Source organism: Nicotiana tomentosiformis, chromosome 5 (genome assembly GCF_000390325.3).
Source record: "Nicotiana tomentosiformis chromosome 5, ASM39032v3, whole genome shotgun sequence".
Taxonomy (NCBI): Eukaryota; Viridiplantae; Streptophyta; class Magnoliopsida; order Solanales; family Solanaceae; genus Nicotiana; species Nicotiana tomentosiformis.
In genome coordinates, this window is record NC_090816.1 from 45,673,489 (window position 1) to 45,687,204 (window position 13,716).

Here is a 13,716-nt window from a genome sequence, read left to right on the forward strand (position 1 = left end):
GAAGAAGAAAGGCAAACACGGTTCATCACTACCTCAAAGTACGTGATCGCGCGCATAGCTATGAGAACGCGAAGAAGCAATCACTCACACAAATGCGATCGCGGACTTATCCTTGCGAACGTGAAGAGGATAAAGGACCAGCACACCAAACAACCTTCGCAACCGCGGTTACACCTACGTGATCGCAGAGAAGGACACCAGAAATGCAGCATTCCAAAACATAAGAAAATGGCTCGTAGCCCATCCAAAACACGCCCGGGGACCCCGGGACCCCATCCAAACATACCAACTAGTTCCATAACATAACACGGACCTACTCGAGGCCTCAAATCACATCAACCAATGTCAGAACTATAAATCGTACCTCGAATCGAACTTATGAACTTTTTAATCTTCCAACTTCCTAAACTCGTGCTGAACCATATCAAATCAATCCGAAATGACGTCGAATTTTGCATGCAAGTCCCAAATGACATAACGGAGCAAATCCAACTCTCGGAATCCAATTTCGACCCCGATACAACCAAAGTCAACTCTTGGTCAAACCTCTCAACTTTCTAAATCTTCAACTTTCCAATTTTTGCCGAAATGCTTCAAATTACCCTGCGGATCTCCAAATCCGGACGCACGCCTAAGTCCAAAATCACCATACGAAGCTATTGGAATCATCAAAATGCCATTTCGGAGTCGTCTACACAAATGTCAAAACTCCGATCAACTCTTACTGCTTAAGCTTCTAAAACAAGAATCCTTCTTCCAAATTGATCCTGAACCATCCGAAAACTGAACTCGTCCCTACACACAAGTCATAACACATAATACGAAGCTGCCCGAGACCTTACGCCTTCGAACGAGACGTTAATTCTCAAAATGAATGATTGGGTCGTTACATTCTCCCCCTCTTAAATAAGCATCCGTCCTCGAACGTGCCAAGAACCGTTCTGAAGTCATCAAATCACCGAATGTACTCATCATACACACACCCTGTGGGTGATCCCACATCACCCCAATCCAGGTAGGCCCGATGACACCATCCTAACTGAAAATTATTCCTTCCACCTATACTGGTAAATCTTAGAATCAAATTTCTCAACATCCAACCATTTTCAAGTGACCCGATTCCTATGTCAACACTCGGTATCAACCTCAACCAGCTGCAACAACTTATGCCTACACCTACAAGTACAACCATACGACATGACACATCACACATATGACCTTAACAACAACTCTGGCCACAATAGTTGCCCATAATCAAATCTAGCACCGGTAATTAGCCACATAACTGCTAGAATCCTATTCCAAACCTTCACAACACTGACAACAATGCAAGAAACATGAAGACCTCATAACTATTCACCTGAATCAACAAGTCACATCTAACGCCACCTGGGCACATACCTCGCAAGCTAAAACCCGATAAACACAATGCGGATACGACTAAGTATGCAAGGAGAAACACATAAGAGAACTATCAAACAAGCCCGACAGGCACAACTCCCTATCAGTACCATACTATGAATCGATTTCACAAGGGAGAATCAAAACACATGAACTAATCACACAGATCTCATCCTGATTTAACTTCCATCACGGTATGTATCCTGGTTCAACATATCAACCATATGAAAACACGAGGATTCCATCATCAGCTCTAAATCACAAGTAATATACACATCATACCAACTGAAACCTTCCACTAATTCAATTTCCCCCAACAAAGTCACAACACATACTGAACTCCCACATCGGTAGAGCATCTAAACCACGAATCGTAACCAACCATCTAGAAATCACATCAAAACTACCAAAATGAGTAATAGAAAGCCACTTTTAGTCTCATAGCTCTAAATAATGAATGAAGACAAAATGATAAACATGGGCTACCACTATAGAATCTCCCAACAGGGGTAAACACATAAGCGGAGTACAAAATCATGAAGCTCACTCGTATGTGAAGTAACATAGGAGGACTCACCTCGATAAGCAGAACCGAAATAAAATACGAATGTTGCCCCTCTATAGCAAATCGAAACCATACATGTACAACATCATCTGGTGCAGCGTCCTTATCCCTACCGCATAAAGTACATCAACGGGATAGTCCTCCCCCTCTTTGGTGCCCTCTACTCGCCTGACCTGTACCCCAAGCTGGCAGTGCAGGAATATCTGCAACTGGAGCAGAACTCATGGCCTGAATACCCCACTGTGACATATCTGCCCGGATTCCAGACCATCTCTCACCATCTGGATGGTATCTCCACACTTAAAGCAACCTCTCTACTGATGTGGCTACGGAAGTTGTTCGGTACGAGAACCCTAAGACCCATGGGCACCTAGAACACCGTGCAAAGCCTGAAGTGAAAACTGAACTGGTTGACTCACAAAACCTTTACCATGTCGTACCCTACCTCCAAAATAGGGACCAGTAGGTCCTCCCGGTCTGTGAGGCATCTTAGCCTCTCTTCCCTCTCTCTCCTGACCCCGCATGCCCTCTATCTCATGGTCCTGCATGCCCTCTAATCGGTGAGTGATCTCTACTACCTATTAAAATGGAACATCCTACTCCAACTCCTGAGCCATGCTGAATCGGATATCATGATTGAGTCCCTCAATGAACCTGCGGACTTGCTATCTGACTGTAGAAAACAAAACTGGTGCATGTCTGGACAAATCACTGAATCTAACGATATACTCTGACATCGACATAGTTCCCCAGCACAGCTGCTCAAACTCCACGCACCATGTTTCCAAAAGGGTCTGGGGAACAAACTCTCTCAAGAACACCTCTAAAAACTGAGTCCATGAAAGTGAAGCTGCATCGTGCAGACTACCCAACTCAAACGCTCGCCACTACTGATATGCCGCTCCCTTAAGCTGGAACGTAGTAAAAGCAACCCCACTCATCTCTACAATACCCATAGTGCGTAGAATACGGTAGCACTCCCCTAGGAACCCATGTGCATACTCTGAAGCCAAACTACTAAAAGTAGGAGGGTAATACTTCATGAACCTCGCAAGACTAAGTTGTTCTTCCTCAGATGTTAATGCCCTACCTACGGGCGGAACTGGGATAACAAGTTGTGTCGGCATGACACCTGGAATCTAACCAACATGGACTCGCTACTCCGGAGTACGGGCGGCGAGAGTCTGAGCTCCTCCCCCGATCTGTGAAGTAGTTGGTGCCACCGGAATCAACCCCGCCTGAGCCAATGTACCAAACATGCTCAGGAACTATGCCAAAACCTCCTGAAGTCCCAAGAAAGCAATAGGCGCCTCTGGTGCCTATCCCCCAACCGGAGCTACCGGCGACTCCTTAACTGCTGCTCTACCAGGTGCTCTAGGTGTGGTATGTGATCTTCCTCTCCCTCTCCCTCTCCCTTTCCCTCTACCCTGGCCCCTAGCAATACCGCCTCTAGGGGCAGCGTCGTCGATAACTGCAGCTTGTGTCCTCACCATTTGTGAGAGAATAGAATGACAAAGGTTCAAACTCTGAGATAAATAAACTTGCATGATAGGAATGAAAGAAGTGAAAATGTCCTAATAGTTCCATAGCCTCTCGAAGATAAATACATACGTCTCTGTACCGATCCTCAAGACTCTACTAAACTCGCTTATGACTCGTAGAACCTATGAACCTAGAGCTGTGATACCAACTTGTCACGACCCCAATTTCCCTCCGTAGGATGTCGTGACGGCACCTAGTCTCTAAGACTAGGTAAGCCTAACAGTTACTGAATTAATAGAAGAATTCAACCATCAACTTATAAATATGAAAAAAAAATCCTTATACACAACTTACAATCCCAAAACCAGCAGTACAAGTCATAAGCTCTATTATGTTTGCTAGAAAGTCCCTAAATACAACTGTTCGGAATAGAATTTAAACAGTACAAGTACAATATCAGAAAGTGACTCTGAGGCCTGGAAATGCGATGGTGGGTTTACCTTGAGTCTCCACAGCAATGCTCGACCAGCTAGCTAATAATCAACAATAACCGAGGCATCTGAGATCTGCACAAAATGTACAGAAGAGTAGTATGAGTTCACCATAGGGTACCCAGTAAGTATCAAGACTAACCTCGGTGGAGTAGTGACGAGGAACAGTCAAGACACGCACAGGACTAAACAACCTGAACAAGTATAAATATAGAACTAACGGGAAACAATATCAGTATAAAGCAAGGCATGATGACAATAATAATACAATGTTTATAATAGAGACTAAAAGAAAAACAGTTAGCAACGAGATACAACAGGTAATAACACTGTAGAGTAAGCTGAACACAGTTCAAAATTGGTGAAACCAAATAAAGGAAGACAAATGACAACTCAGTAGGAACAACCGCTTTCAGACCAGTTTTATCCAAGAATTTCCACGAGGTACCAAACCTCAAAATCACAAATCACGGGTCCCAATTCGTGAAACCTAATCACTTGGCATCTTATGCCCACATTCAGCACTGCCCAAGGAATGACAATATCTAGTATTCGTACAGACCACTCACTGCGAACAATAATAATGACTCATGACTGCACGGACAACTCACATGCCTACAGGATAACTCTCACACATAAGGCAAGTACACGGGGGTACATGTAAATGGTCAAAACATCAGGATTCTTCTTCTTAGACTGATATGGGTGATTTATCTATGTGTATGCTTGTGCAAGTATTCTACCACAATTCAGGTCAACAAGTAAAAGTAGAGACAATGAATGGCATATAAGAAAGGATCACCACAAAATGTACAGTGTAATAAAGTCAGCAATGAAATTGAAACAACGAGTAATACCACAAGATTAGCTACACGGAACTAAGCAAATAGCGCAATACGAAAAAAGATAATTAGTAGTATACTAAGGAAACAACAATCAAATACAAGTACAAAAGAATGGGTGAAATGTCAACTAGAGTCGCAACCGAGGTACCGTCTCGTAGTCTCAAATCATAAAATGAATCACAATCTTTCCTTATATCACCGCGGGAGCCTTTACATTTAGTTTTGAAAAATTATTTTTTCCGAAATAGCATCCCGCGTTTTAGCCCACCTTATCACACCGCATAGCTTCTAGTAGTTCCCCTACTAGACACGTGAATCAAGCCCACCTTATCTCACCATATGCATTTTAACTCCCAGACCTTGTACCACCGCATGCGTATCAATAATAATAACAGCACAGCAGAAACCTCGTGCGAACATCATAACAATAGCACGGCAGAAACCTCGTACAAACATCATAACAACAGCACGACAGAAACCTCGTGCAAGCATCATAACAATCCTCTCAACAATAGATAATAACTCAACAAAATAACTTTCACAATATGTGCCCATATACCACAACATTTCCTCAAACAGTTTCAATATCACAACCACGCATAGCCCTCGGCTCAACAACACTGAATACAACAGCATCAACAACAATAACACGAGGATACGGCAAGTAAATCAACTCAGAAACTTTAGAACACAAGGAAACGGTAGAACGAGCTCACAAAGAATGACATAACAAGGAATAACAGTCTCAACCAGAATAGCTCAGCAAGGAAGACATAATGTGTAGCAAGGATTTCACAAAAGTACAATTCGACGATAAGAGAGATAACATGAATCAATGATTCCAACTAAAGATAAGTCAACAATGAAAAGGGATAACAAAACTTCATTTAAGGTTGAGCAATTACGGAAGAGATACAACAAGCTCAATTAAGGATAAGCAATTATGGAAAAGATAATAATAACTTCAATTAAAGATACACAAGTACAGAAAAGATAGCATGGCAATAAAAGAGGCAACAACTTCAGTTAAGGCACATAAGAGTTTAATCGACAATAAGGGTAGAACATGAAGCAATTAATTCCAAATAAGCCACATAAGGGTGAATTTAGTAAATGGGGGATTTAACATAGAAAAACAACTTCATATCTAATGAAAATAAAAACCTAAGAGTTCTAAACGATCAAATTTTCACAAATAAATCCGAGCACGTACTTGTCACATCGTGTACACGGCCTTCACATGACACAATTAGCACAATGACTCAAATCCTAAGGGGTAATTTTCCCCACACAAAGTTAGGCAAGATATTTACCTCAAAGAAGCTAGGCCGATACTCTAAAATGAACTTCTCGAGTGAAACAACCTCCGGACGGCTCAAATCTAGCAAAAATAACTTCAAATCATAAATAAAATTCATAGAAAACAAACCTGGATAATAAAGCTTCGATCTTTAATTAATACTAAAAGGTCAACCCAAAAGTCAACTCCTGGGCCCGCATCACGGAATCCGACCAAAATTACAAAATCCAAACACCCATTCGATAACGAGTCCAACCATACAAGAATTACCAAATTCCTATATCAATTCGTCCTTCAAATCGTCATTTTACATTTTTGAAAGTTTTTTCTCAAAATCCTCATTTTCCCTAATTCAAACCACTAACTAAATGATAAAAATAAAGATGGAATCATGAAATATAATAAATTTCGGGTGAAGAACACTTACCCCAATAATTTGATTGAAAAACTCATGAAAACGCGCTCAAATCTGAGGTCTACAACTCAAGATATGATCAAAATGGTCAAACCCTCGATTTTGGAAAATATATTTTGCTACCCAGGTATTTGCACATCGCGATCGCGGAAATACACATGTGAGCGCGAAGAAGAAACAATGACTGCCACAAAAATGCAATACGCGATCGAGAAGAAGAAATGACACTGCCCCATGAAAACGTACTACGCGATCGCGGAAGAAGAAAAGCAAACGCGGTTCATCACTGCCTCAAAGTACGTGATCGCGCACATAGCTATGCGAACAAGAAGAACAAAGTGGCAGCCTCCCCAGCAGGGTCAACACTATGCGAACGCGGAAGGCCTAATACGAGCGCGAAGAAGCAATCACTCACACGAGCGCGATCGCAGAATGATCCTTGTGAAGGCGAAGAGGAAAAAGGACCAGCTCACCAAACAGCCTTCGTGATCGCAGCTACACCTACGTGATCGCAGAGAAGGACACCAGCCACTAGAAATGCAGCATTCCAAAACATAAGAAAATGGCTCGTAGCCCATCCAAAACATGCCTGGTACCCCGTCCAAATATACCAACTAGTTCCATAACATAACGCGGACCTACTCGAGGCCTCAAATCACATCAACCAATATTGAAACTATGAATCGCACCTCGAATCAACCTTATGAACTTTTAAATCTTCCAACTTTCAAAACTCGTGCCGAAACATATCAAATCAACCAGGGAATAACGTCAAATTTTGCATGCAAGTCCCAAATGACATAACAAAGCTAATCCAACTCTCAGAATCGCAATCTAACCCCAATAACACCAAAGTCAACTCTCGGTCAAAGCTCTCAACCTTCCAAAACTTCAACTTTCCAATTTTCGCCGAAATGCTTCAAATTACCATCCAAACCTTCAAATCCAAATCCAGACATGTGTAAGGCGGTCAGTGTCAAATATAATAACCCAACTAGGTTGGGGTCGAATCCCATAGGGAATAGGTGTGAAAAGGTTACTTGAATAATGTGAAACTTGACTTAAGCCGTAGTTCTACTCTGTTAGTTTAAAAAGAGTTTTCGAATTGTGAATTGTCAAGAACATCTATTTTTTTAAGAGAATTTGATTAATTTAATTAAGAAACCAAGGTTGTGTTCCCATCAATGGAATGTAATGCTATCGGTGTTAATATGATATATTTCTAATGGAAGGTCCTTTTATATGCAAATAGTTCCTAAATGACTACCCAATATTTTCCAATAACTAGGTAGTATTTCCTCTATGATTTTCCCAAATATAAAAGAGTTACAATTAAGAGCAACTAATTTATGCCAAGTAGAACCCACTTATCCATAAGCGATTCTATTAAATAAGGTTTAAAGCCTTGAGTTCTTGCTATTCAATTTTATCAAACCCTAACCCACTTTTCCAAGTAAAGATAGAGTAAAATGATACTAGTCAATGTTTGCAACCATCAACTATAAATGAAGCATGAGAAATGAATAGAAATCAACCAATCATTATATATATATTCAATGGTAAACACCCATTAACGTTACACCCACCTAGGGTCCACAACCTTAGTATTTAAAGCTAGCTACTCATAATAGAATACAAGAATAAAGTAATAAATAAAGTCATAAAGCTTACAAAAGAGAATAAAGTCTTGGATTCTCTCTCAAAAGCTTCCAAAATAATGGTGTATTCAATGCTCTAAGTGTAGCCTCTTTTTCAAACAAGATAGTCCACAAAAACCCTAATCATTCTCTTGATAATGGTCTAACAATTGTGGTCAAAAAGTGACAAAATAACCCTACAGATCAAGTCTGCAACCGCAGAATGGGTCGCAGAACGCTTTTGCGGTTCGCACATCTTCATTTTTTGCCGTAGAATTGATCATAACATTTTCCAGTTTTCCATCACATTTTGCTTATGCGGTCCGCAAATTGGTTTCGCGACCGCATAACGTACCGCAAAATCATCTTCACTAGAACTCCTTTTGCTATTGTGCGATCATTATGCGGCCCGCATAAGAGTTATGCGACTGCATAATGGATTGCAGACTTGACTCTCAGAAACTATGATGATCTGCTTCATTCTGCGATGGGTCTGCGGTCCATACATCACTTTTGCGGTCGCAGACCTGCCGCATTTCTGACTTTCCATGGGTCTTTTTCATCTTCTTGGCTCTTCAAGTCTGGTTTTCTGCAAAACACCAAAGCTACATAAGAAATGACTTATAATTTTTTAAAAGATGAGCTAAAGTCTATGTAATTAGTCTCAAAAGTGCCGCATTTCTACGGCACATCAACGCCTGTCCAAAATCACCATACGAAGCTATTGAAATCATTAAAATGCCATTTCGGAGTGGTCTACACAAAAGTCAAAACTCCGGTCAACGCTTACCGCTTAAGCTTATAAAACAGGAATCCTTCTTCCAAATTGATCCCGAACCATCCGAAAATTGAACTCGGCCATACACGCAAGGCATAACACATAATACGAAGTTGCTCGAGACCTTATGCCGCCGAACGAGACGTTAATTCTCAAAACGACTGGTCGAGTCATTACATTCTCCCCCTCTTAAACAAACGTTCGTCCTCGAACGTGCCAAGAACCGTTCCAAAGTCATCAAATCACCGAATGTACTCATCATACACACACCCACGGGTGATCCCACGTCACCCCAATCCACATAGGCCCGACGACACCATCCCAACTAAAAAGTATTCCTTCCACCCACACTAGTAAACCTTAGACTCAAATTTCTCACTATCCAATCATTTCCAAGAGACTCGATTCCTACGTCAACACTCGGTATCAGCCTCAACCAGCAGCAACAATTTATGCCTACACCCACAAGGTACAACCATACGATGTGACACATCACACATACACCCTTAACAACAACTTTGGCCATAATAGCTGCCCATAATCAAATCCAGCACCAGCAATTAGCCTCATAATCGCTAGAACCCTATTCCAAACCTTCACAATACTGACAACGACGCAAGAAACATGAAGACCTCATAACTATTCACCCAAATCAACAAGTCACATCTAACTCCACCTTGGCACACACCTCGCAAGCTAAAACCCGATAAGCACAATGCGAATACGACTAAGTATGCAAGGAGAAACACATAAGAGAACTATCAAACAAGCCTAGCAGGCACAACTCCCTATCAGTACCATACTATGAATCGATTTTACAAGGGAGAATCAAAACACATGACCTAATCACACGGATCTCATCCTGATTTAACTTCCACCACGGCACGTAGCCCGGTTCAACATATCAACCATATGAAAATGCGAGGATTCCATCCTCGGCTCTAAATCACAAGTAGTATACACATCATACCAAAACCTTCCACTAATTCAATTTCCGCCAACAAAGTCACAACACATACTGAACTCCCACACCGGTAGAGCATCTAAACCACGAATCGTAACCAACCATCTAGAATTCACATCAAAACTACCGAAATGAGTAACAGAAAGCTACTTCTAGTCTCATAGCTCTCAATAATCAATGAAGACAAAATGATAAACATGGGCTACCACTATAGAATCTCCCAACAGGGATAAACACATAAGCAGAATATAAAATCACGAAACTCACCCGTATGTTAAGTAATATAGGAGGACTCACCCTGATAAGCATAACCGAAATAAAATACGAATGAAGCCCCTCTATAACAAATCGAAACCATACATGTACAACATTATTTGGTGCAGCGGCCGCATCCCTACCGCAAAAAGCACATCAACGGGATGGGCCTTCCCCTCTTGGGCGCCCTCTACTCGCCCGACCTATACCCCAAGCTTGCGGTGCAGGAATATCAGTAATTGGAGCAGAACTGGTGGCCTGAATACCCCGCTGTGACACATCTACCGGGAGTCTGGACAATATCTCACAATGTGGCTAGTATCTTCACACTCAAAACAACCTCTATGCTGACGCTGCTTTGCGACCTGTCCGTCACGGGTACCTTGAGACCCATGGGCACCTAGAACACCGTGCGAAGCCTAAAGTGCAAACTGGGCTGGCTGACTCACAAAACCACTACCATGTCGTACCCTGCCTCCAAAATAGGGACCAGTAGGTCCTCCCTGTCTGCGAGGCCTCTTAGCCTCTTTGCCCTCTCTCTCTTGAACCCGCATGCCCTCTTTCTCTCTTGGTCCCACATGCCCTCTAATCGGTGAGCGATCTCTACTACCTGCTGAAATGGAACATCTGACTCCAACTCCCGAGCCATGCTGATCCGGATATCATGACTGAGACCCTCAATGAACCTGCAGACTCGCTCTCTGACTATAAAAACAAAAACATGTGCATGTCTGGAAAAATCACTGAATCTAACGGCATACTATGACACCGACATAGTGCCCTGGCGCAGCTGCTCAAACTCTCCCGAAGGGTCTGGGGAACAAACTCTCTCAAGAACACCTCTGAAAACTGAGTCCAAGAAAGTGAAGCTGCATCGACCGGACTACCCAATTCAAATGCTCGCCACCACTGATATGTCGCTACCTTAAGCTGGAACATAGTAAAAGCAACCACACTCATCTCCACAATACCCATAGTGCGGAGAATATGATAGCACTCCCCTAGGAACCCATGTGCATCCTCTAAAGCCAAACCACTAAACGTATGAGGGTAATACATCATGAACCTCGCAAGTCTAAGTTGTTCTTCCTCAGATGTTGCTGCCCAATCCATAGGCGGAATTGGGATAACAAGCTGTGTTGGCATGACACCAGGAACCTGACCAACGTGGACTCGCTACTTCGGAGTACGGGCGGCGGGAGTATGAGCTCCTCCCTCGATCTGTGAAGTAGCTGGTGCCACCGAAATCAACCCCGCCTGAGCCAATGTACCAAACATGCTCAGAAACTATGCCAAAACCTCCTGAAGTCCAGGGGTAGCAACAGGCGCCTACGGTGCCTGTCCCCCAACCGGAGCTACCGACGGCTCCTCAACTGCTGCTCTTCTAGGTGCTCTAGCTACGGTACGTGCTCCTCCTCGACCTCTCCCTATGCCTCTGCCCCGGCCCTTAGCAATACCGCCTCTGGGGGTAGCATCGTCGGTAACTGCAGCTCGTGTCCTCACTATTTGTGAGAGAATAGAATGACCAAAGTTTAAACTCCGAGATCAATAAACTCGCACGATAGGAATTATAGAAGTGAAACTGTCCTAATAGTTCCATAGCCTCTCGAAGATAAGTACATACATCTCTGTACCGATCCGCAAGACTTTACTAAACTCGTTTATGACTAGTAGCACCTATGAACCTAGAACTCTGATACCAACTTGTCACGACCCCAATTTCCCTCCGTAGGATGTCGTGACGACACCTAGTCTCTAAGATAAGGTAAGCCTAACACTTAATGAATTAATAGAAGAATTCAACCATCAACTGATAAATATGAAATAGAAATCCTTATACACAACTTACAATCCCAAAACCGGTAGTACAAGTCATAAGCTCTACTGAGTTTTCTAGAAAAACCCTACATACAACTATTCAGAATAGAATTTAAACAGTACAAGTACAATATCAAAAAGTGACTCTGAGGCCTGCGAATGCGACAATGGGTTTACCTTGAGTCTCCACAGCAATGCTCGACCAGCTAGCTAATAATCAACAATAACCGAGGCTTCTAAGATCTGCACAAAAATGTGCAGGAGCATAGTATGAGTACACTACAGCGGTACCCACTAAGTATTAAGACTAACCTCGGTGGAGAAGTAACGGGGAACAGTTAAGACACCCACTGGACTAAACAACCTGAACAAGTATAAATGTAGAACTAACGGGGAACAATATCAGTATAAATCTAGGCATGATGACAATAATAATACAATGTTTATAATAGAGACTAAAACCAACAGTTAGCAACGAGACACAACAGATAATAACACTGTAGAGTAAGTTGAATACAATTCAACACCGGTGAAAACAAATAAAGGAAGACAAGTGACAAATTGGTAGGAACAACCGCTTTCACACCAGTTTTATCCAAGAATTTCCACGAGGTACCAAACCTCAAAATCACAAATCACGGGTCCCAATTCGTGAACCCTAATCACTTGGCATCTTGTTCCCATGCTACAATTAATAACAGCACTGCCCAAGGAATGACAATATCTAATATCTGTACTGACCACTCACGTGCCAACAATAATAATGACTCATGACTACACGGACAAATTACGTGTCTAAAGGATAACTCTCACACATAAGGCAAGTAAATGGAGGTACATGTAAATGGTCAAAATATCAGGATTCATCTTCTTAGACCGATATGGGTGATTTATCTACGTGTATGCTTGTGCAAGTGTTCTACCACAATTCAGGTCAACAATTAAGAGTAGAGACAATGAATGGTACATAAGAAACTATCACCATAAAATGTATAGTGTAATAAAGTCAGCAATAAAATTAAAACAACGAGTAATACCACAAGATTAGCTGCACGCAACTAAGCAAATAGCGCAACACGGAGAAAGACAATTAGTAGAATACTAAGGAAACAACAATCAATGACAAGTACAAAAGAATGGAGGAAATGTCAACAAGAGTCACTACCGAGGTACCGCCTCATAGTCTCAAATCATAAAATGAATCACAATATTTCCTTATATCACCGCGGGATCCATTACATTTAGTTTTGAAAAATCATTTTTTCTGAAACAGCATCTCGCGTTTTAGCCCACCTTATCACACTGCATGGCTTCTAGTAGTTTTCCTACTAGCCACGCGTATCAAGCCCACCTTATCTTACCGCATGCAATTCAACACACACCCCTTGTACCACTGCATGCATATCAATGATAACAACAGCACGGCAAAAACCTCGTGCAAACATCATAACAATTGCACGGAAGAAACCTCGTGCAAACATCATAACAACAGCACGGCAGAAACCTCGTGCAAATATCATAACAATCCTCTCAACAATACATAACAACTCAACAAAATGACTTTCACAATATGTGCTCATATACCACAATATTTCCTCAAACAGTTTCAATATCACAACCACGCATAGACCTCGTCTCAACAACACTGAATACAACAGCAACAACAATAATAACATGAGGATACGATAAGTAAATCAACTCAGAAACTTCAGAACACAAGGAAACGGTAGAACGAGCTCACAAAGAATGACATAACAAGGAATAA